General features: G+C 59.1%; 1 pseudogene across 1 annotated transcript; it reads right to left on the reverse strand.

Moving 5' to 3' along the window:
• Positions 1-7: 7 nt before the first annotated feature.
• LOC311613039 (UBX domain-containing protein 11-like) lies at positions 8-23,548 on the reverse strand (annotated as a pseudogene). The gene is made up of 4 exons: positions 23,483-23,548; positions 18,389-18,480; positions 10,501-10,616; positions 8-1,429 (listed from the first exon to the last, which is right to left on the reverse strand). The product of its transcript is annotated as a UBX domain-containing protein 11-like (transcript).
• Positions 23,549-25,222: the final 1,674 nt, after the last annotated feature.

Raw genomic sequence — 25,222 nt, forward strand, 5'->3', positions numbered from 1 at the left:
TTTGGGGGGGGGGGGCGCTTTATTTGGGTTGGGAGCTGTGTTGGGGTCCATTGGCAGGCGGCGGTGGAGGCGGGGCCCGGCTCGGCCGCAGTAGCAGATTTGCATTGGGCACCAGTCCGGCCTCCTGCAGCGTGAGCTGATCCTCGCGGTAGACTGTGGGCGGGAACGCACTGAAGATCTCAAAGGCGTTTGGGTCCATGCCCCTGGCCTCCGCTAGCAGGGCTCTCACACCCCCGATGGTATCCTCTGGCTGCATCATTGGCAGGAAGGCCTGCTCGCCGTTCTCAGACTTGATGTGCAGCGTGGAGAGCTGGGGCCCAGGGACTCAGGATTCTCCTGGCTCCGCTCATGCTCAGCAGCCAAGGCCGGCGTCTCCACCACAGTCTCCTGGACCGGAAGAGGCCACGGGCAGCAGTTCTGCAGGGCATCCCGGATGGGGCCCCGGATGTCAATCACCTCGCCTTGACGGATCACAAGTTTGGGGAGCCTGCTCCGAAACTTCTCAGGGGTCATCCTGGAAGCTGTGTGCTCCTTGAGTGGGGCCTTTCGAACCTTCTGCATGCCTGTCACTCAGTCCTCTCCTGGGAATGGGTCCAGCCCATCCTCTGGGTAAACCTGATTGCGCAGGTCACTCACCTTAAAGGGGACCCCATCAGGGTACAGGCACTGGAGGTCTGCAGGGAAGGAGCCGTCCCATATGTCTCGGAGGCAGCCCTGTGTGGAGGGATCATGGAATGGCCGGAAGGGCCCATCAAATACCATTATGCCATCCCGGTACAGCTTCAGTGGGATGGGCTCAAGACCATGGGCCGGTGCTCCTCTGGACATTGGCTCCACCTGGGGGTCACCGTCTTCCACCAGCTCACCGAGATTCTTCAGGCTGGCCAGCAGCCTGTCATAGTCCACTTCATGGGGCACCAATGAGTCCGCTGGCTTCCAGAACTTCTTGGCTATCATCCACTCCTCGTCCTCCCCTGAGCTGCTCGAGTCCTCGTGCTCCCTGGGCTCGCCCACCCACTGCAGATCGTAGTCCCCGAGGAAGCGCTCCATCCCCCGGACCGGCCGTCTCTAGCGCCTCCTGCCGCCGCAGGGACATCTTGTCCTTCTGCTCCTCGAGGATCGTCACCAACTGCTCAAGGGACTGCATTCTCTCATCCTGGGACAGCATCTGGGCAGCCTGGGTCTTCACCCGCTCCTCCAGGTCCTGCTCCTTCCTTGCCATGGTCAGCAGCTCCCCATTGAGGGACCCGGCAGCTTGCCTACCCACAGGAGCTCCTATGCCACCATAGCAGGAAGGGATGGAGAAGTTTTCCTCCGAGCCTTGTCCATCACTCAGCACGTTCACTGCCGTAGAGCTTTACCCCTCGCCTCCCTGAATTCACATTCGCCGACAGGTTTCCCAGGCCTCCATCAGTGTTTTGACGTTTTGCTTTTTAAGAAAAAACCGAACAAGCCGGGACCGGTTTGGCTCAGTGGGTAGAGCGTTGGCCTGCGGACTGAAAGGTCCCAGGTTCGATTCCGGTCAAAGGCATGTACCTTGGTTGCGGGCATATCCCCAGTAGGGGCTGTGCAAGAGGCAACTGATCGATGATTCTCTCTCATTGATGTTTCTAACTCTCTATCCCTCTCTCTGTGAAAAATCAATTTAAAAATATATTTAAAAAAATAAATTAATTAATTAAAAATAAAAAAAATAAAAATAAACGAACAGAAGCCGTTCCTCTCTCCCCAATACAGAGTGACCGCTGGTCATCTCACTGTCCCTCGTGGCACCCTGTAAATAAATGTAAATATGGACAGAAAGAGCCAGGCGGCCTGGCTCTCTCTCCTAAGTTAAAAAAATAAAGTGGCCGCAACCGCGGGAGGTGAAGGCCTTTTGCTGAGAGCAGCCTCCGCTGCCCGGAGGAGGGAAGAGAACTCACTGCAGGGCCACGGGGGAGCACAGGCGGAGAGGGACAGAGCTTCCGCTCGGCTCCGTGGCCGTGGACAGGAGCCACGCTTGCAGGGGCCATCTGCTTCTCTCGCAAAGGCCACGTCCCCACCTCCCCCGTGCAGGCGTGGGGCCCGGAGGGCAGTGAGCGTCTCGTCAGAAGATCCGTTACCCCTGCAGCGCCCTGTGTGCCTGTTGCAAATGTTAACGGATACACAGGAGCCCGCTCCGTGCTGGGCCTGGCCTGTGCTGCCGCCATAACGGCTGGGAGTGACGTGGACGTGGACGGAGGCAGCAGGAACAGAGGGCACTCATGTCACTTTCAAGTGCGGCGCTAGATTTTTTGCCGCCGCTATAAAGTACAAATAATACCAGTACTGTCTGATAAATTCTAGAAAATTTATGAAATAAATAAATTACTTACCTAAATTATCTGAATAGCTGGTTTGTAATGACTTGTTTAACTAGTTTACTGGCACGCAGTGCGATGTGTATCGTCTGAGAGACAGTTACAAAATGTTTTCGTCCTTGCCAACCCCAAAAAATGCCATTGTTCACTAAGTCCAAACAATGGTGGTCAAATCCTAACAACTGATCAACAATGCGAACTTTGATAAGCAGTTCTCCATAATCAGTTCTCAACAATTACTTGTTACTATTAAAGTTTAACATTATAGCCGAAACCGGTTTGGCTCAGTGGATAGAGCGTCGGCCTGCGGACTGAAGGGTCTCGGGTTCGATTCCTGTCAAGGGCATGTACCTTGGTTGCGGGTACATCCCCAGTAGGGGGTGTACAAGAGGCAACTGATCGATGACTCTCTCATCGAAGTTTCTAACTGTCTCTCTCCCTTCCTCTCTGTAAAAAATCAATAAAATATATTTTTTAAAAAAGTATAACATAAAATTAACAAAAATAATATAAAACTCATACCCTGCCTAAATAGCCACATGGCCACCGAAAACTGTATATTCCCTTCCCGTTCTCCCGCCGTTCCCTAGCTTGTCGTGCATTTTTTCCAAAAATCGGGACTTTTTTTAAAAATGCCACAGGACACGGGACAAATTGTTAAAAAGCGGGGCGTCTGGTCACTTTACGTTATACAGAAGGAAAACACACAGAAGTGCAGCAGCATGGTTGAGATTGCTCTGCTAGTAAGTGGTAGGACCGGGATCTGGGCCCCAGGCCTCGCCCGGGCTTCCCAGCTGGGCCTGGGAAAGGCTTACACAGCAAGTGGGGCAGACACTAATTTTAGCTGGGCTGAGGGGACCCCCCCACCCATCAAGCTAAATCAAGGAGGGGCGGGGCTTTCTGAGGAACTGGTGCGGTCACAGGGGCCTTCCCGGAGAGGGTTGAGCCCTGTAAGACAGCTGGGGGCCCTGAGCTGTGGCCGGGGGGCAGGGGAGCTGATGGGTGCAGCCAGATACGCCCTGGAAGCCAGCACCCAGGGGAAGGAGTGACTCACCACCCCTCCCGCCCTGGCGATTGCATCACATGTGGTGAGCGTGCAGCAGTGAGCTGCAGGAAGTGCACCTCGAAGGAGCTGGCTCAGCCCTGCTGGGCCCTCGCGGGCCCCTGGGACACAGACTGTTGGGGACCGGAGACTGCGGGCTGGAGGAGTCCCACCCCTCAGCCGGTGCTGAGACAGGATGCTCATCAGGGCAGCTTCCGGGGGGGGGGGGGGGGGGCACTGTGTGACCTCTGGGGGAAGGTCATGAAAGCCAGGAAGCACCCTGAGCCCGCTCCCAGCTGCAGAGGAAGGGGAATAGCACTGCCCCCGCCCCAACGTGGTGCCGTCGCTGTGCCTGCCGGTGGCCGGAGGGAAGCCCGGGTCCCGGGTGTCAGACGGAAGCCGGTGCCTGGCAACCGGGAGAAGGAAAGCCTATTCTTGCACGAATTTCATGCATCGGCCTCTAAAATTCCTAAAATTCTTCTCCACCTTGTGGCTCATAGAGATATGTTAGGTCAGTGTCACCTGGCTTTCCACTCTCTCATGGAATGCAATGCCGGTCTGCCTGCCTGCCCACGGCAGCTAACTGCATGGCGTAGGTGCTGGCTGTCTGATCACAGGAAGATTCCTAGGGGTGGTGAGCCCCGTCTGTGAGCTGGGAGAAATGATGCCCATCTCACTGGGTTAAAGGAGAGGAGGCATGTGCCATGCTTGGCATAGGGTCTGCTCCAGTGTGACAGCAACTATGGTTACGCAGTTATTCTGCATGTGTGACATGACTGTAAAGCTTCTACGAGGTCCAGGAAGGCAGGGTAATGGACAGTAGAGCAGGCACTAGGAGACAATAGGGAGTGGTGGGGACTGTGGCAAACTGGAAAGTCCTCGCCAGTCCAAAGGGGGCAGCAGCGCCTCAGCTTCGGCCACTGCTGCTGGGTGAGAATTCAGAGCAAGCATGGCCTGACTTTTTCAGGAATGCTGGGAATCCTAATTTGTCATTTCAATTCAAGTAGAAACCCACAAACAATAGCAACAACCAAAACCCAGCAGCATTGTGGGGCACACTCAGCAGGTCCTGGAGCAAAGCTGGGCACAAGGAAGCTACCACAGAGCCTCGGGGAGGGCCCCCTGCTCTGAGGAGTTGGGCTGCCCCGCAGGGAAGACCCGAGAGGCAGAGGCAGGTGCAGAGGGGGCACTCCCACCGGGTCTAGGAATCGGCAGCTGCCGGACATGCATACACCAGCCTCCCTCGGCCAGGAGTCCGAGGGGGACAGCGCTCATTCCGTTGCGTTGCCCTGGGACCGTGACTCAAACAGCCCCGGCCTGGGCACTCCCAGCCAGGATGGGAGGCCGGGACCTGAGGGCTGGGTGAGAGGTTCTGGAGCTCTTCTTCTTCTTCTTCTTTTTTCTTTATTTTTTTAAAAAAACATATTTTTATTGATTTTTTACACAGAGGAAGAGAGAGGGATAGAGAGTTAGAAACATCGATGAGAGAGAATCATCGATCAGCTGCCTCTTGCACACCCCCCACCGGAGATGTGCCCGAAACCAAAGTACATGCTCTTGACTGGAATTGAACCTGGGGACCTTTCAGTCCGCAGGCCAACACTCTATCCACTGAGCCAAACCGGTTTCGGCTGGAGCTCTTTGTAGGGACGGCGATACCACCGATGTCCACTGGGCGTCGCTCTCATATAAACGATGGCCTTGGGGTCCCCTATTCCACCAGCAAGGCAGGTCCGGGACCCAGTGGGCTGCAAGGCCAGGCCAGGCCTCCCTCAGAGGATTGCCACAGCTCAGATGGTCTTCTCAGGGGCAGACTCCCTGTTAAATGTGCATAGAAGCCAAACCTGGCCTTAAAGGGCAGCTCTCCTGCCTGCCAGCCAGCCTGCCATCTTTCCAGAAAGTCCTTGGAGATCCTCTCAGCACCCCAGGATTCTGCGAACCTCAGGGACTCCCAGACTCTGCTGCCGAGGGACCTCCGCCGCCTTCCCCGATGGGCCACACACGGGAATATCCCAGGCCTCAGGGACTCCCCTTTCAGGCGCAGCTTCATCCGGTCGAACGTTCCCGCTTAGAGGTCAGAGGTCTGGGGTTGGGCTCTGGGCCTGCTGCTCTCTAGCAGTGTGGACTTGGGCCAGCCTTCACCTTCCTGGCCTCCCAGGGATGGGCCTCACAAAAGAGGATCAGAGAAGATTCTACCAGAAGATGAGCCCACAGCCCAGTGAAAGGGCTTTCGTTTCTCAAAAACGTTTCTGGAGGGAGGCTTTACTCCAAGTGAGAGTGTGACATGTTCGCTCTGCTTTCATCCGGACCTGGAGTCATGGGACAGCCCGGGACTGGCGCCCCCTGGTGGACTGAGAGGGTTCTGCAGGCCAGGGATGACAGAGGAGAGAAAGCAAGTCTCCACCCCAAGAAGCTCAGTGGCTGGGGTGGGCGGCGGGAAGGCTCACCCGCCACCGGAGGGCGCGGGAGGGTCTGTGGGCCCTCGCCTTGCCTTTCTCCTGCGTGGCGGGTCATGAGGTCACTGGGGGAACTTGGATGTTGTAGACTCCCACGCGGCTCCTTCGGAGATGCCCGGTCAGGTGGCCCAGGTAGGGCCTCAGAATCTTCGGGGGGGGGGGGGGGAGAACTGACAAGCTGCTGGGGAACCCCCTCCCAGGCTCCTCAGCCACCTGACCCCCCACCCTTCGGTACCTCATTGTCTCAGAGCGTCTCTCCCAGGTGGAGCTATTGGTCTGTGAAACCACAAAGTGGCCTGAACTATCCCCAGAACATAACCCACACTCGTGCAGATATTTTTTAAATGTATTTTTATTCATTTCAGAGATGGAGAGAGAGAGAGAGAGAAGCATCAGTGATGAGAGAGAATCGTTGATCGGCTGCCTCCTGCACACCCCCCAGTGGGGACTGAGCCCGCAACCTGGGCATGTGCCCTGACTGGGAATCGAACCGTGTTGATACTCAACCACTGAGCCACACCAGCTGGGCTGGAGCAGCTATCTTTATGTGCACCACAAACTTCACTGAGGAAGACCCTGTACAGGTGGGAGCAAGTGTGGGGTGAGACATGCTGAATAGGGGGACCCCAGACTTCATGCCAGAATTCGAAGACAAGCAGACATGCCCCAACAGAAAGAGAAGAGAGGGGAGGGGACGATGGACGGTAATGTTCTCTCCATTCCCGGGAAGAAAAACATCTCAACACACCAGACCAAAAGCCACCAATTGAAAAGATTTAAGAAATAGTAATTTCTATTGACTTCAGAGAGGAAAGGAGAGGGAGAGGGAGAGATAGGAACATCAATGATGAGAGAGAATCATTGATCAGCTGCCTTCTGCGTGCCTCACACTGGGGCTTGAGCCCACAGCCAGGGTTTGTGCCCTGAGCGGGAATTGAACCCTGCCCTGTTAGTTCATAGGTCGGTGCTCACCGCCAGCCGGACTGAAAAGATTCCTGAGTCAGGTCTTCCCTGGAAGCTGAGGTGCTGGTCCAGCAGCTTTGATTTCACAAATGGGCTCTGTCCCTATCTCCGGCTCCTTCTTAACCTTTGATCTTTCCCAGGAGGCATCCAGGCCTGACCCGGGAGCTGAAGGCCGGTGCTTTCCCTCTCCCGGGTGGCACGGCCCCACCTCCTCCTCCACCCCCTGCCCCTGATGCTCCGTCCCCTCCGTGATCTCCGCCGGGGCGGCCAGGGCGGCCACAGCCCCCGCCCTTCACGGCGGCTGCTCAGCCTCGGCTGTTGCTACAGCTCCGGTATCTGGGCGCGGCCTTCCTGCTCAGGGAGTGTTTTTTAGGAAATGGCAAAATGTCCCCTGGGGGCTGCCTGGTCTTTTCAATTGGTGGCTTTTGGTCTGGTGTGTTGAGATGTTTTTCTTCCCGGGAATGGAGAGAACATTACCGTCCATCGTCCCCTCCCCTCTCTTCTCTTTCTGTTGGGGCATGTCTGCTTGTCTTCGGATTCTGGCATGAAGTTTGGGGTCCCCCTATTCAGCATGCCTCACCCGCACTCGCTCCCACCTGTACAGGGTCTTCCTCAGTGAAGTTTGGGGTGCACATAAAGATGGCGGCCTTGAGGGGCGAGGACTGGTGGGTTTGCCTCCAAAACGGCCAGCTCAGGTGCCCCCCCTGGGGCAGCACGAGGTCCGAATGCAAGTTCTGCCCTCGCCAGCAAAAGGGAGAGGGAGAGAGAGAGAAACATCGATGAGAGAGAATCACTGGTGGGCTGCCTCTTGCACACCCCTTCTGGGGATTGAGCCTGCAACATGGGCCAGGCCGCAGGGAGGTCTTTTGTCCCACGATTGCATCAGGCAGAGAACAGGGGGAAGTGAGGACGAGCCTCAGCATTCACTCTCCAAACCCTCATTTCCGGGGAGCAGGGGGCCTCATGGTCAGAGGCAGCGTCACAGGGTTCCGGCTCCGGCTCCGGGCAGGCGCTGGGCTGGGGCAGCTCGTAAGTTCTGCCTGGTCTGGGGCCCTTCTCCAAGCCGTGGCTTCCGAGCCAGCTTTTTGGTGGCCACTCGCCTGGGGAGCTTCGGGTTTGGGGTTTGCTTTAAGGTTTCCCCCACCAGCACCTTCTCAGGCTCAGGGGCCCCCTTCAGTGGGTCAGCCCTGGGCGGGGGGGGGGGGGGGAGCAGGTCTCCCCCAGCCTCTCAGCTGGGCACCTGCACACACGGCCCCCGCCCCCTCAGAGCTGTGTCTCTGCTTCCAGGCCCAGCACCCCTCTCCCGGGTGGCAGGCTCTGGGCTGAGTGGGGTGCTCTCTGGGATCGGCCTGTGACATCACCTCTGAGCAGCTCTGGCCCGCACCCCGGAGGCGGCCTCCAGATTGTCGGGGTGCGGGTCCAGCTCCCAGGTGGAGTCCCTTTCTCACCTGGGTGAGGACCTCTCTCCGCTGACCCCCACCTCAGGGGGCTGGAGACGGATTCCGGAGAAAAGAGGCTGGGGCACCCAGACCAAAGCCTGCTTCTTCTCCGGGCGCTCCAGCCCAGCTGCCGGCGCCACCCACACAGAAAACAGGGTGTTCCCAGCCCTGCCCCCCTCCCCCACCCCCCACCCCGGCTCCGAGTAGAGGGACATTGCCCATTTGACAAACGGAAGGCCCCCAATCCACACCTCAGGTTGGTAAGCTTAACCCTGTCCCAAAGGACATTCTGGAAGAGACCCAGGTTCTCCCAGCCTGGGGCGGCGGCCATGAGGTTGGCGGTCACGTGATGCTGCAGAAGGGTCTCAGGCTGTGGTCAGGGAGGGGGTTCCGGGCCCTGGAGGTACACAGCTCCCTGGTTTTTCACCAGGTGACACGCAAACGAGGCGAAAGAAAACTTGAAACATAACAATGAGTGAGTGGGCCCTGGCCGGTTTTGCTCAGTGGATAGAGCTTCGGCCTGCAGACTGAAGGGCCCCCGGATTCGAGTCTGGTCAAGGGCACATGCCTGGGTTTCGGGCTCGATCCCCAGTAGGGGGCGTGCAAGAGGCAGCCCACCAGTGATTCTCATTGATGTTTCTCTCTCCCTTTCCCTTCCTCTCTGACATCATTAAAATAATATATATACTTTTAAAAAAACAAGTGAATGTTCACCCCAATAAACCCTTCTGAATAACAAAGCACTCTTGTTCATCCTCCCCTCCTGAGTTTCTCTGTCAGGTGTTCCTTTTCTTGGGCTGTGTATTGCCCCCATGCTGGGTAGAGCAGTGAGGCCTGGCCTGCCCTCGCTCCAGGCTTATTATCTCCGGAAGTCAGACTGGGGGCAATGGGACGGGCGGGGCCTGAGCTGTGGTCTGACAGTCGGGGAGCAGCGCTCATCAAGGCCCCTGCGGTCAGCACCGGCCCGGGCCCCGCGGACGGGCCGCCCCCGGCCCCCGTGCCCGCGTGCGAGGAGACGCAGCACGTGGTTCCACTCGCGCGCATTAGGGCCGCGGCCCCGGGGTTGGTGGGTTTTCCCTGGAGAAGGGGTTACAACTGCAGACGGAGGAGGGGGCTCTGGGCTGAACCTGAGGCCAAGGGAGGAGGTAGGGGGAGGTTTCTGTATGGGGGGGGGGCTGGTAGGGGTGGGTGTGGGGTGCTGGGAGGCCGGGGGGCAGAGGGGCCGAGCAGGCCTGGAGAAACCCACTCACAGGGTTCTGCGGCCCCACCTTCCCCACCCCGCACCCCGCTGTGCTTTGTGCAGCATTCTATTGATAGTTTCCATAGCAACCAGCACACCACTGCAGAGCCCGGATTCTGACCAGGTGGGCTGCGCACAGGAGGGACACGTGAAGCCGCTAAGTGACAGAGGCCCGGGTCCCCAGCGAGGGCCTCTGTGGAGGCCGGAGAGCAATGTCAGGCTGGACGATAAGGCCCAGGGCCCCCTCAGCTCCGTCTCCCCGGCATCAGCTGTGCTGGGAGCGGAACAGCCTGATGGGGGCTCAACCAGAACCACCGGGCGGGGCCGGCCCACGGCAGGCGGTCCGCAGACCAGCCGAGGGCGCGGGGGGCGGGATGGGGTGCTGGCGCCAGGTCGGGGGCCGCCCTCCATGTGGCCCTCAGGCTTTTCCTGGAGAAGCTGCCCCTCGGGATCCCGCTCGCCGGCTCTCCTGTGGGCGAGCGAGGGGCTGGGCCCGGCGGCCACCCTGATGGGACTGACTGGGAACAGCTGGCGGGCGCCGTGTTTTCAGAGCAGAGAGCATCCTGGCTCCGCAGGCCGGACTGAGGCGGTGGCCCGGTCAGAGGATCCGGTCCGGTCCGGTCTGTGTCTGCCGCTCACAGGTGTGACCGTGGCCGGCTCACCCGCCGGTCCTGGGACTCGGTGTGGACGGGGCCGTGGGGCTCACCCGCCTCGGGGCAGGGCCTGCATGTCCTGTCCTGGCTGGGCAGAGCCCATGCTGAGTGGCTGCCGAGCCCAGAGACCGGTGAGCTGCAGGGAGTGCGTTCAGGGAGCAGGACCGAGGCCACCCACTCACTGCCACTCGTCTCTGTCCTCAGCGAACGTGACTGACACCGAGGGCGTGAGCATCCCGGCGCCAGGCAGCGGCACCAGGTAAGACGTGGTGGCACCGGGCCTCACAGCCTCTATGGGGATGTGGGCCGGCTCCGCTCACACCGGCGGCACTGTGTGGGCCGAGGGCCTGGGGCCTGGGGAAGGCGGCCGTGGCCGTGGCCGTGGCCGTAGCTGTAGCTGTGGCTGTAGCCGTGGCTGTAGCCCAGGACGTGGCTGGAGGCCGCCGTGGAGGGTGCTGAGGAGGCCCTCAGAGGCTGCAGGGACCTGGGGGTGGGAGCAGGGAAGGGGGAGCAGACAGGCCGCGCCAGGCTGGGTGTGGGGCGTCGTGGGTCTGCAGGAGCCGTAGATAAGAAGGGAGAGAAGCAGGCCGAGTCCGGGAGGGAGGGAGCTCTGGGTTCAGGCTGGCGTGTGAGCCGCCGAGGAGACTCGATGGTGCTGGTGCCGGTGTGGGCAGGGCTGGAGAGAGCGCCCAGGCTGGGCAAGGCCTGAGGGAAGGAGACTGGCAGGTGGCAGAGGCAGGGACGTGGTGAAGGCCGTGACGGTCCCTCGGAGACCCCAGAGAGGGGGGGAGGGGGTTGTACTGCGGCGGTTGGTGAAGCTGGGCCGGGGGCAGAGAGCAAAGGCCTGGCTGGGCGTCGGTGCCTCCTGCTTAAAGGAATCACAGGCGCCTGCGGACAGGTTCCCGCAGCTGCTCAGGGCTGTGTGGTGCTCAACGTACACACACACACAGACACCATACAGAGACACACAAACACACACGCATGCATGCAGGCTCCCGTGGGCTGAGCCGGCTGTGTGTGCAGGCCAGGCCAGCAGCAAAGCCCAGGAGAGGGGGGCAGAGAGAGGGGTCGTCTCTCCCAGGGACAGTGGCATTTGCTAAGGTCTCGAAAGGGACCTCGATGGAGATGAGAGGTAGGAACCGAGGCGCTCCTGCAGGCAGTGAGAGGAAGCTTCCAGAAGCTTCCGATGCATGGCTGGAGCACTGTCTCGGAGGAAACCTGGGCACCAGCGTGGACACTGGAGCTCCATTTCGGGCCTGACATTCAGGAGCTGCAGGGCTTGCAGCCTCCTCAGCGTCCGTGGGCCTCGCTGTTCTCATCTGTAAGGGGAGGGGAGGGGGAAGGGGTGATAATGTTGATCTGAAGGGGCTCAGGGAGGGGGGGACCAAACGTGGGCACAGGTAACGCACCCGGCATTTGGCGGGCCTCCAGGAATAGGGTCCCTGCCCAGCGCAGCCCGGGGAGACCAGGAGGAGAGGAATATTCCAGAAGTCCTCCGAGCGCCCTTGGCTGGTCCACACACAGGCCGGTCCGCGGGGGAGCTGGTTCCCTTCCAGCCCGGACCTCGCACAGCGGCCTCCGGACGTGTGACTTCCTGCGTCTCCCCTGGACAAAGGCGCCCCTGTCTCGGCCCCCCGGCCAGCCCCGCAGGCGAGCCGGTTCTCGTCACATGTCCGGGTCCTGGCGAGAGTCCCCGGAGGCCGGGGCTGCGGCCATGACCTTCCCCCGAGCAGGGAGGTGAGGGCGGGCTGGAGGGAGCATCCGCCCCAGGCCCTCACCTCACGACTCAGGGTGGGGGTGGCCTGATGAATGCCATACACTGAGCGACCCCCTGGCCATCCACACAAAGGGCCTTTCCGTGGGGGTGGCCCAGTCTTATCTGTGGAATCAAAGCTAGCCGGTGGCAGCCGGAGGAGGCCCCGGGGGACCCAGGGGCACGTAGACCGCCCGGGAAGTGGGAAAAGCCACTTGGACACTTTCCCAGGGACATAAGGTCTCAGTGCACAGAGAAGGGCCCGTCTGAGTAACGGAGGGAAGGACAGATGGGGTTTAACCTTCGACCCTGGCCTTGGTCGTGCACGTGTAACGTTAACTCCGTGACAGCAGGCGTCAGAGCAAACGCACAGACCCCGGTGTGACTTCCACAACCTCTGACGTGACCTTGAGACTCGAGGGGTCTGACTTGGGCAGCTGGGAGGCAGGGCAGCCTGGGTGCCACCATGCACTCGGGCTGGGTGACTGTGGACAGCCACCTGGCCTCTCTGGGTTGGAGGGTCCTTAGTGAAAAATGAATAGTATGTCTACATAATTTAAAGCTCCCTTTCAATCCTCCCCCCCACCCCACCTGGCTTTAAAAAAGAAGAGGGAGGCCAAGCTGGCCTGGCTCGGTGGTTGAGCGTTGAGCTACGAACCAGCCAGGTCACAGTTCGATTCCCGTCAGGGCACGTGCCTGGGTTGCGGGCTCCATCCCCTGTGTGGGGCGTGCAGGAGGCAGCCGATCAATGATTCTCTCACATCACTGATGTTTCTCTCTCTCTCTTTCCCTCTCCCTTCCTCTCTGAAATCAATAAAAAAAGGAAATAGATGAACAAGCGAGCCTGGCCCCGGCCCCATGGAAGCTGGTAGTCTCGGAGGGAACACAGAATGACGTGCAGTCTGAGCCTAAGGGAAGCAGAGCGTGAGAAGAATTCTAGCCGGGAGGCGGGTGGGACGGAGGCAGGCTGAGACGGGCACAGGGGCACAGCGCAGAGGCAGGAGCACAGGCCGCACCGCAGGGCACACAGCCCTTCACCCTGCGAGGGAGCTGAGCTCAGCAGTATGACGGAGGCCTGGTCCCAGGCATCTGCAGATTCTAAGGCCTTTGGACTTGGGGGAGGAGCTAGAAGCCACAGATCCTGCAGCAGGGGTGTGGGAGAGAAGAGGGATTCTGACAGCGACCCAGATGGTGGCGCTTGCTGACGCTGTGCCTGGCTCTAATCAATAGCTGATACCATTGAACAGGCTTGGATCGCTCGCTGACTCTGTGCCTGGCGCCATGCCCAGCACTCAGACACATCACTTCACGGCCGCCGTCACCGTGGGGGCCGCCACAGTCCCCCCACCCCCTCGCCGGCAGGGAATCCGGGCGCCCGAGAGGGAGGCTGCTTGCTCACGGTCACAGCGGGCCCCGAGCTGTCACTCCGCTCGGTGTTTCTGCTGCCGGGGCCCCTCGCTCTGACTTCGCCCGCGGTTCTCCGGGAGTTTGGACTTTTCCCTTCCCCACCGACTCCTTCTCAGCAGAACATGCCCGGTCTTGATGACATCACTTCCACACTTGGGTGACCTGAGAAAACCCGGCTCCTGGGAGGGGCCGCTCTCCCGGGGTCGGTATGTGGAGTTCGATAGGAACTTTGCTGAGCGGGGCGGGCACAGGGAGGGCTCGGGTTTGAGCGTCTGCCCATGTCGGTGGTGTAAATGCTCCCACCTTGGCCGGTTTCCAGTTGCCATTGCAGCTTGTAAAATTCCTGAACATGTCATCATCAACTCGGACGCAGCCAGCTGCAAGACTCCGCCGGGGCCCGGAGGGGTGTACCTCACGTTTGCCTGTGCTGGCTGGGAATTCTGGGAGCCCGTGGCTGGCATGAGCGTGGGGAAGCACTGGGAGCTCCCAGTGTGCATCCAGGTGCACCTTTGAGGGCGTCCTGGAGGCTCCTTCCAGAGGTCTGATCCAGGGCCTGTGGGAGGCAGAGCTGTGGCCTGGGCGTGGGTTCCCCTCCTGCAACCAGCCCCTGCGGCCAGCAGGTGGCAGCACGCTCACGCTCAACACTGGGTGTGGAAGCAAAACGGGGTGCCTTTGTTCAGCCAGAGGCGGTGTCACCGAGAGAAAGGCCCAGAGGGGCCAGCTCGTCAGCCTGTCCTTAGCTGACCTTGGCCGGTGGCAGCGCCCACGGACAGGCTCCCGCAGCTCCACGGAGGAGAGAAACCTCAGCAAACACCAGAGACGCCACCGTCTCCACCGCCTCCCTGCCCATCCTCAGGGCTCAGGCATCCTGGGGACACACTGGGGTCCTTTCAAAAAAAGGGAGCCAGCCCTAACTGGTTTGGCTCAGTGGATAGAGCATTGGCCTGTGAACTCAAGGGTCCCAGGTTTGATTCTGGTCAAGGGCATGTACCTTGGTTGCAGGCACATGCCCAGTAGGGAGTGTGCAAGAGGCAGCTGAATCGATGTTTCTAACTCTCTACCCCTCTCTCTTCCTCTCTGTAAAAAATCAATAAAATATTGAAATTAAAACAAACAAACAAACAAAAACATAAAAAAACAAAAAAAAAGGGAGCCAGGTGCCGAGAAGGGTGCCCCCGGATCGAAGGGTTCGCTCTGTTCCTGCCAGCCGCTCCCCACAGCCACACTGTGCAAACGACCTTGACTGTTGACTCTCCCGGACGGCCGACCCCGGCTAGAGGGACCACCTGTCTCCGCTGGCCCGGGACTGCCCTGGTCTGAGCCCTGGAAGGGCAGTGTCCTGGGGAACCCTTGTCCCCAGCAGGGAGGACAGCGGGCCACCTCGGCGCCTGGCGTCCCAGTCCTGGCAGAGGGAGTGCCTGCCTGGCGCACAGTGGGCGCTTTCCGGGGTGCGTGCTGCCGCAGGTGGGGGTGCTGCCGCAGGTGGGGGGCCACGTGGGCGCCGGGCAGGACGGCAAGGGCTGAGCAAACCCCACAGACGGGGTCTCCTTCCCTTCCCTTTGTAAAACCTGTTCCTCTTTGCTTCTTATCAGAATCGAGGGCAGAGGGTGTGAGGGGGGAACCCCACAGGTTCCCCTTCTTCTTGCCTCTCCCTGTCCCTGTGTCCTCCCTCCCACCTCCCTCATTTCCTCCCTCCTTTCCTCCCTCCTTTCCTCCCTCTCACCTCCCTCCTTCCCTCCCTCCTCCCTCTCACACCGCACCTTCAGCCTCGCACCCTGCACCTGGGCCGGGCCTCCCAGAGTCCTTGGCAGAGAACTCCGTGTTCCAGGGAAGGGTGGGGCGGCCAAGAGGGCGGCCAGAGGAGGGTAGGGCAGGGCCAGGGTAGCACCTTGACACAGAGGAGCAGGAGGACAGCTGCCCCGAGGAGCTTGAGGTCCCTGGTGGCCTCAGCTGCCCCCTCAGCTCCACCAGGGGCAGGTGCGTTCCTCGTTCCTCACCCGTAACCCAAGCCCCCTGTCCCGATGGGCTCATCTGCTGCCTGCCTCCCTTCTTCCCTGAGTGCCTGCCAGCTGGGAGGCAGGCGCCACCAACACAGCCTGCAGGCGGACCTGACTCTGCGCAGAAAGTGCTGCTTAACACAACGGCAGACACGGGCGGCTTCTCCCCTGGGCACCGGGGGAGAGGGCAGGCTCTCGCCGTGGCCCCTGAGTTCTGCACGGACGGGTCCCTGTGGATGCCCCCACGGTCCCGCGTTCCCCAGCACCCATGTGGCAGTCACCCCGCCTTCTCCCAGCCCCTGGAAGGGCCACACTCCTTCCTTCCTGCCCGGGGATCTGCCCGCGGCTGCCCTCTGCCCTCGGGTGGGCGTGGCAGGCGGGACCCGGCTGGATGGCGTGGTCCAGGGGGGACGTGGGAGCGCTGGCTTGGAGGGTGAGGAGGGATCACAGCGCCGCTCCGGGGGGGGGGGCAGTCTGGATGGGACGGTACCCGCTCTTCCGCCCCCCAGTTAGGAGGAGTTATTGGCTCATAAAAGTACAGACTTCTCGGGAGTTTCATGTTTCAGGTTTTCTGAATGACCCATCATCCCTCCTCTCTCTCTCTCTCTCTCTCTCTCTCTCTCTCTCTCTCTCTCACACACACACACACACACACACACACACACACACACACACGTGCTTGTAAAAGTGGAGTCTGACTTGGCACTAGGTTGCCATCTCCTGGTTTTGACAGGGTTTGATAACTCTGCAGGGTGTTACCATGGGGATGGCGGGGTGAAGGGTACACATTTTTTTTGGGGGGGGGTGTAAAATATGTCATAACAAAATGTACAATTTAATCCATTTTTACAGAGTTGACCTAATTCCATCATCTGGTGGCATTACGCACATTCACATTGTTGTCAACCATCACCCCATTCGCCTCCAGAACCTTCTCATCTTTCCTCTCAGAGGCTCCGTGTCCCTTAACTCCCGAGCCCCCGGCCACCCCCGTCTACTTGCCTGTCTGTGGGCTTCCTGCTCTGGGGGCCTCATGTCAGCGGAGTCACGAAGCATTGCTGCTGCTTCTTCTTCTTCTTCTTCTTCTTCTTCTTCTTCTTTTCTTCTTCTTCTTCTTTAATATATTTTCTTGACTTTTTACAGAGAGGAAGGGAGAGGGATAGAGAGTTAGAAACACCAAGGAGAGAGAATCAACAATCAGCTGCCTCTTGCACACCCCCTACTGGGGATGTGCCCGCAACCAAGGTACATGCCCTTGACCGGAATCGATCCTGGGACCTTTTAGTCCACAGACCGACGCTCTATCCACTGAGCCAAACCGGTTTCGGAAACATGGCTTCTTTTGTGTCTGGCTTTTTACTTGGCTCATCCGTGCTGTAGCATGCACCAGAGTGCCCCTCGTCTTGAAGGCTGAATGGCATTCTCTGCGTGTGTGTAACACACATTGTGTATCTCTTCCTATGTGTTTTGCAACTCCCTGTGACATTATAACAATCTCAGCGTACAGGCATTCCTGGTCTGACCCTTCTGTCACAGACGCTGCCCTTTCTACAGCTCGGAGGCCGGGCCCGCCACCACGCGCGTCATTGGGGCACCCTGGACCCGAACCCACAAGGTCACAGAGGAGAATCGGGGTGGGAGGAAAGGGTCCTGCTCCCGTAGGACAAGGCGGGGGCCCAGCCAAGGGGATGCAGACGCCACTGTGGCCGCCCCAGCCCTGTGTCTGGGAGGCTTCCCGTGGCGGACGGAGGCTGCTGACGGAGGGGACTGTGTGCCTTCCACCGAGCACCGGCTGGGTGCTTGCTCTGACCAGGTCTGGGGGCTGTGTGGATGGGCAGACACTGGGAACAGCCTCTCTTGTGCATACGTTTCTGGAGGGTCCAGGCATGACCTTGGCCGAGCCGATGCCCATAACCCTCCTGGGAACAAGCTCCACCGAGCTGCCCCCGCTTCCTTTGTTCCCTTTTCTCCCCATCGCCTCGTCTGGCTTCGTGTCCTCTCTCCCCTTCCTCGCCTTCCCTCCCCCTCCCCCGGTGTGGCTCACATATCGTTTTCCTGCTGGCCTCGCCGGCGATATTGATTTGACATTTAATCATTACAACAACAGCTAAAAATTCCCCCGCGCTCCATTAATCCCGGGGAGAAGGCCGTGGCGGCGGGCGGGGGCTGTCGGGTACACGCGCGTGTTCCTCCCAGCGTTCGGGAGAGTGGAAATTTCTGTTCCCATCCGTCATGAAACAGGAGGCCCTTATGGAAGGCCACGAGAGCCGGCGGCGGGGGCTGTGGGGGAGGTGGGAAGGGGAGAATGGGGGGGGGGGAGCCGTGGGGGGCTGGCTCCAGGCCCTGAAGGCATTAGTCACCCTCCCAGACCCTGACAGACCTTGGGCTGTTCAAGGACTCCCGCCCTGGAGACTGAGCTATAAAGAAGGTCCTATTAGGGCTGCCAAGACCAGAACCGTGTGACTTTAATAAGGTTAACGTTTGGCATTTCTGCAGCTTTTATGACGATAAGGTTCACAGTCACATGACGGGGGGAGGGAGGGAAGAGGAGCGGGAGGAGGGTCTGTGCACGCTGAGCTGGTCAGAACCTCAGGGTCTGGCCAGGCCTGGCCTCTCGGCAGGCTCCCAAAGTGTCCCTGGCCGAGCTGTGGGGCCAGCGTGCGGTCCCCCTGCTGGCATACCGGGCGCCTGCTCACCCAGGTTGGGGTCTGGGGCTGTCGGGGATTGAACCAGGGAAGCCGTGTGCAGACAGAAAGAGCCCTGGGGGAAGAGCCCTCCAGGAAGAGCCCTGGAGACCTCGGGGAGGCCTTCCCTGGCCTCGCCCTCCCTTTCTGGGCCCCGGCAGGCCCGTCCCCTCCCAACCGCAGGGCTTGGGCCCTTCTGGAGCAGGGCCCGCCCCTGGGGAGAGGTCCCTGCGAACGAGACGGGGCCGGCCACGCAGGGCGCACCTGTGCCTTGTGTCCTGTGAGGACTCGGCACGGCGGGCGCACAGTAGGTGCCGTCGATGCTGAATGAGCACTGCCTCAGCGGGAGGCCTCCCCTTCCCCCGGGAAGGCGGCTCGGTGCCGCCTCCTCTGCCCGGGCATCGTCTCTGCTCACGGAGCCCCATTTCCAAACGGGTTGGGCACCGGCTTCACGAAGGTGGACCCGGCAGCAGCCCGAGCATCCCTGGCCTCGGCCGTCGTATGTCCCTGCGTGTGCATTTCAAACGCGTCAGATGGTCATGCCTACGTCCCTCGTGTCGTCATGGTGATTCAGATACGAAACCCGGTCCTCCAATGGGACATGTCACGTCGACACCGTGGACTCAGCACCTGCCCCGCGTGAGGGTGGGTGTGAGCTCTCAGGGCCACTGCGGGGGGCGCTGGCTTCCCAGGGGGGCCCGGGAGCCCCCGACAGGGCTCCTCGGATGAGGGGGGGGCCTGCACAGACCCTGCATCCGGCCTAGGCTCCCCTCAGGACCAGGTCAGACCTAAGCCTAACTGCACGGCAGGAAGGAGGTCTGGGGGGCGGGGAGGGGAGGGCGTGGGAATCTCCCGAGGGATGGGGACAGAGCCCCCCGCACCCCTCAGCTCTCACACAGCCCGGCCCTTCAATCCACAGCACCTCCGCGTGGAGCGTGGTGCAGGGGAGCCGGGAGCTCGGGCACAGTGACCTCTGGGAGCTGCCCTCCCCGTGCCCCGATTGGCTGTCTCAGCTGGGACACACCAGACGTCAGAGGGCAGCCTGGGCCGCAGGGGGGTCTTGGCGTCCAGCTGCCAGTTCCTGGGGGGGCGGGGAGGGGTGGTAGAGTGTCCCCATGTTCGCCCAGGAGTGGGACAGTAGGGACCGCCCGTCCCGCGGGACAGGGAAGGAGGCTGGTTTTATAGACGTGCCCTCTGGATCCTCGGCCCGCCGTGCCAGGGCCGGAGACACCCTTGGGAATGGCCCTCCTGGCCCGGTCCCCGCCGTGGGCCCAGGGCAGCGGCCGCCTGCGCCCCAGCTACGCCCGGCTCCTGGACGGAGCGTGAGGCGCACGTGCGGGCGGGCGGACCCGACAGCCCGCGTTTCTAGGAACAGCCGCCTCCAGTCTCACCCGAAGGGCACTTGTCCCTCTTTACGAGCCCTGCTGGGCGCCAGGGCCACCTACCTTTGGCCCCTCGGGGCCGGCTCCGTGGTCTTTGTTCCCTAAGTCTCACCCGAGTAAAACATTAACCGGCGGTGGGACGGGAGGCCCGGGAGCTCGGAGGCAGGCCCGGCCACGGACACCTGGGGAGGCCCGGGAGCTCGGAGGCAGGCCCGGCCACGGACACCTGGGGTGTTGTTCGCCGACCTGGAATTTTCCGTTCCTCCGGGGCTCACGTGGCCCGGCAGCACTTTCTCCGAGCCACACCACGAAGCGGTCAGCAGGGTGGGGGGTGCCGAGTCCCCGGACGGGGGTGACCACGGCTGTGTCCAGCGCCGTGGGCCGTGGCTACACTGCCCTCCGCGAGGCAGCGTGTGGGGAGGGTGAGGACTGAGAGCCGGTCCAGGGCCAGTCCTGGCTCTGCCTGCAGAGCAGCCTGGGGACTGGGGGGAGGTGGCAGGGGTCTCGGACTACGGTTTCCTGTAAAAAAAAAAGGGGCTGGCGTGCCTCAGTGGTTGAGCATCCCCCTATGCTGCTGCCATCGCCATCTCTGTCATCCCACCTCTGAGTCCAGCGGACCTGTCTTCACCGCCGTCTACCTCTGCCACCTCCTAGCTGTGCGATGCGACCTTGGCCAAGTTATTTGGTTTCTTTGGGCATCCGCATCCTCGTCTATATTTGGGCTTTTGTAAGAATGACACCCCATGCCATCAAACACCAAGTCTCCAGGAATAGGAGCTATTATACGCTACAAGTAGGCGCGCACAGAACTGACCCCTCCTCCCAAGACCTCCTTCGGCCTCTTTCTGTTAACGGGGGGGGGGAGGGGGGGGGGTTGTGTGTCACACTCCCCCGATTTCCGGGGCTTTGGGCTTGATGTCACCTTGGTGTTTTTTCTCGCCTATTCTCTGCAGTCAGTTCCATCTCCGGAAGCCTTCCTTCCATTTCCCTGGGGTCCGGCAGCTGCAGAGATGGGGGTCCTCACTGTGGGAATTGCTGGGAGGTTTAGTCACCCACTTTTCTGGGGAGGATGACTTGGAATCACGGCTGGTTGGCCCGGATTCTCTGAACGGATGGGGGCTTCCCCGACTGGGCTCAGGAGGGCCAGCTGCACTCTCTGGGATTGGCTGCCGACCTGTGGCTGCTGACCTGTGGCTGCTGACCTGTCTGCCCCGGAGCAGAGGGCATTCCCAGGCACCACAGGGCGCCATGGGGACCGTTCCCAGTGACGTTGGCTTGAAACATGTAGGGGAGTGGGCGCTTAGATGAATGGAGCTGGGTCTGGTACCCCTCGGCCAGGAGCCTTGTGCAAGGCTGGACCTTAGGGGAGACCCTAGTGCGCGTCCACAGAAGGCCTGGTCCCCACGTGAATTTGGGGTTCGCCCACGGCTTTTCCTGGCTCGGCAGTGCATTCCTTGTTCGTGCTGAATAATATCCCACCGTCGGGAGGTGCCGCCGTTTGCGTGCCCACCCGCCTACCGCAGGGCATCCTGGCTGCGGCCAGTGTTTGCCAGCTATGAACACACCTACTCGGAGCACCTGTGCCCAGGGCTTTGCGTGGCATGTGTTCAACTCCTTCGGGGAATGCCGAGGAGAGCCATTGCTGCATTCATACAGTATTTTAAAAAAATCAAAATTAACCCCCGGCCCCACAAACTAACAAAAATGCAGCTAAAGATAGATTCTGACCCTGCACACACACACTAACCAAAAAGCAGCTAAAGATAGAGCCTGCCCCGCGCTCTCAGCCCGTCACCCTGCCCTGTCGGGCGTTCCCCTTGCCACTGAGCAGCTTTGGATGGAAACTTTCCTTCACAGACTCAGTCCACTCTGCCTTTCCAGCAGACGCCGCCCCTGGTGGTTCCCAGAGGGTTTACTCTTTATGGGGCTGGGATAACGCCATTAGGGATTCCTGGTAACTCTCCATCCTTTTCTCCTTAGGGAGGTAAAGGTACGGAGCCTGTACCTGCACTGCAGGCCTGCAGGGGGCAGTCTGCGGCCCTCAGGAACGTGTGTGCTGGGGAAGGAGGGCTGCTGTGATTTTATACTTGGTGCCTAATGGTTTGCCAAGGGTTCCTTTGTGTATCTGTCCGACTTCCCACCTGCTGTCCACCAGCTCCTGCAGGTTAGAAGGACCCGTTCCTGTGTGCACTCACACGCTTCTCACGCTCCCGTCATGTGGCAGCTTTCCCCGGTGCGAGGAGCACAGGGACGGACACAGGGGCCCTGACCTGGAGGTGCTAACAGCCCACTGGGGAGACGCTGTGGGGCGATGAGGGTGGCGAGGATGTAGCTAAAGGATTTTCCCAGGATGCCGCAGGGCAGAGGTGGACCATGTAACGTGCTTCCGGTGCCTGCAGGGTTGGAACATGTGAGTGCTAGAATTCTTTTTATTTTTTGTGCTAATCTCTACCAGAGGGTATTTTCCCATTGGTTTCTAGAGAGAGAGTAGAAGGGAAAGGGGAGACACACAGAGAGACACATGGATGTGAAAGCCTTCTAGAAATGCACCTGGCAAAGTCTCTCTCCTGGATGCGCTTAGTCATCTGCAGTCACAAAGCAAGACGGAGTGGGCGTACCCAAGGCCTGACAGCGCTCCGGCTCCGGCTCCGGCTCCGGGGGACCCAGCTGGAACCCCCAGGAAATGGGCCTGCATGGGACTGCAAGGGAGGGTGAGAGCAGGGCCTCGCGGCTGGCATTGCACTCGACCCTCCAGTCCGTGCTTTGGCGCTCCTTCCCCGTCGTCTCCAGGCCACATCCAAGCCGCCCGGGCGCTGTGTGAGGGACTGTGGGTGACGAAAGCACGTTCTGGGGCTCCGTATCCCCGAACCCTGAGTCAGCAACTCGGGGATGAGCTCAGGGAACCTGCGCGTGAAAGACTCACCCGGGTTCCAGAACAGCTCCGCTGTAGAGTCAGTTTGATACTAGTCCATGTAGGGGCCTCTCATCTTTTTTTTTTTTTTTATATATATATGGTTTTTTAAAATATATACTTTTTATTGATTTCAGAGAGGAAGAAGAGAGGTTGAAACATCTGTGATGAGAGAGAATCCTTGATCAGCTGCCTCCTGCATGACCCACGCGGGGGATCAAGCTTGCAACCCAGGCATGTGCCCTGATTGGGCATCGAACCGTGACCTCCTGGTTCATAGGTTGATGCTCAGCCACTGAGCCACACCGGCCAGGCTGCATCTTATTATCTTACGGTGAAAGCAACTCCGGAACATTTCCCAGAAGGGGAGCTAACTGATTTAGGGAGAAGAGGACTTGTTTCTAAAGGAAAATGAAATACGTATCGGTCAGACTAAATGAAGTCATGACTGTGGTGTGTAAATATTTCAGGAACATGTTTCAGTGGTGGCATACAGATGCTTTATTCAGGTAGTGAGCTGCCGGCATACGTAGCTAATGGAATGACTTAAACAAAGAGAACGTGGGCCAGACATCAAGCAAAACATCCTGACAGCACGAAGAAAAAGCGCTACAGAATCATCTCACATTGTTCAGTCAACAGAACGTCAGTCCGTTCAGTGGGAAGCAAAGCAGGGGGCAGCATTTGAAAAAACAAACCCATCGCGTGGTTAGAATTCTCTCTCTCTTTTTCTTAAGCCGTTGTTTTGCGGCCTGAAGCTTTGTTATCCTAAGTCACAGGAATCGAGGTTCTCAGTAGATGAAAATGGGGCTCAGGACAGACGTGGAGGGCAGGAAGGAACTACTGTTCTGGCCGCGAGCTGAGATGCGGAGAAGCAGAGAGTCAGCCTAACTCGGCTTCGAGCATCCTTCTCCCACCCTGGAAATGGTGTCCGCACCAAAGAAGGTGACAGGCCCCATCTCACTCACTCGGCACAGCCTGTTGGGGAGGTGGGCAAAGTCAGGCTTAAAGAATATAAACTCCTGGGAAATGAAAAGCCTGGGGTTTGAGTCCTCATTGGACTCCAGAGTCCATGCTTTCCCTCCTCAGACAGGCCGGGAGCACAGGGCTCTTTGGTCCTTCTCTCTGTACCTGAAGATGTGAAAGGGAGCGAATGCTACCACCACCTCCAACACCACAGTTCCACTCTCACTGCCATCACCACCATCTCCCTTACCATGCCTACCACATCCACCATCTCTATCACCTTTTCCATCTCTATCACCACTGCCACCACCACCATCTCTATCAATACCACCAACACCACAGTTCCACTCTCACTGCCACCACCACCATCTCTATCAACACCACCAACACCACAGTTCCACTCTCACTGCCACCACCACCATCTCTATCAACACCACCAACACCACAGTTCCACTCTCACTGCCACCACCACCATTTCTCTTACCATGCCTACCACATCCACCATCTCTATCACCACCATCATCACCATCTCTATCCCCAAGTCCAGCATCACTTGTTTATGAGAAAAACTTAATATTATGTATTTAATATTCATGAACATCACTCATCAACACCCCCAACCCAAAGAAAGAACCCACAGCCATGTCCAGTGCTAGATGTTCTACCTTTTCTACCAGCCACACTTTGGGAATGTGACGTAGACCAATGGCCGCCATCTAAAAACAAAAACGATGCAGACTGGTGCAACCACTGTGGAGAACAGTATAGAGTTTCCTCAGAAAACTGAAAATGGAACTCCCATTTGACCCAGTAATCCCACTTCTAGGAATATATCCCAAGAAACTAGAAACACCAATCAGAAAGGATATATGCACCCATATGTTCATAGCAGCACAATCTACAATAGCTAGAATCTGGAAACTGCCTAGGTGCCCGTCAGCAGATGATTGGATCAAAAAACTATGGTATATCTACACAATGGAATACTATGCTGCCACAAAAAAGAAGGAATTCTCATCATTTGCAGCAACCTGGATAGAATTAGAGAACATCATGCTGAGTGAAAAATAAGCCAGTCAATGAAAGAGAAATACCACATGACCTCACTCATTTATGGATATTAAAGAACATTATAAATTGATGAACCAAAAGACAAATATAAAGACAGTAAAGCAACAAGCAGATTGTCAAATTACAGCAGGTAGGGTAGGGAGATCTGTGTGAGATAAGAGATCAACCGAAGGACTTGTATACATGCATATATTAAGTACAACCAATGGACACAAAACTCTGGGGAGGGTGGGAATGTATGGGGGTGGGCAATGTTAAAATATGTACACAGATAATAATTTAATTAAAAATAAATAACTAAATAAAAAATAAAAACAAAAATGGCCAGGATTCCTTCCCCCTCAGACAGGTGCTGAGTACAGGTACCGTCCTTGCACGAGGACGACGGCCTACTCAACCGCCCACCAGGCTGTTAGGATGTCAGAGCCCCTTCACAATGAAGCCAGGTCTAAACCAGCTGCCGAGGGAGGTCGGCTCTCCCCTGGCATCCGGGGGTTATAGGAAAACAGCGTCTGGTGAGCCCCCGGCACCGCGGCCTCTCTTTATATGTGGCCCCGAGCGGGAACCCGGAGCGGTGGTCTCGGGGCACAAACACGTGAGGGGGAGGTTCCGCAGAGAGGGGCTGGCCCCTCCAGGAGATCTCAGGCTCGGAACCCGCTGCCACAAACACGGGAGGGGCTTGGCGTCGGGGGCCTTGTTTTAGAGCTGAAGGCCGGCTTGGACAGCAGTCAGGAAGCCTTGGGGGGCCCCCCCAGGGAGTGGAGCCGCTCTGCTGAGGTCAGAGCTCTGTGCAAATAGGCCCCCGGGGCCTGCAGACGGTAAACAGCTCCCCCCGGCTTCAGGCACACGCAGCATCCGCAGGACCAGGCTTCCGATGGAGTGCGGAGCGGGGCTGGGAGAGGGGCGGGCCCGGGACCGG

This window comes from Pipistrellus hanaki (assembly GCF_964339955.1).
Source record: "Pipistrellus hanaki genome assembly, chromosome: 18".
NCBI lineage: Eukaryota > Metazoa > Chordata > Mammalia > Chiroptera > Vespertilionidae > Pipistrellus > Pipistrellus hanaki.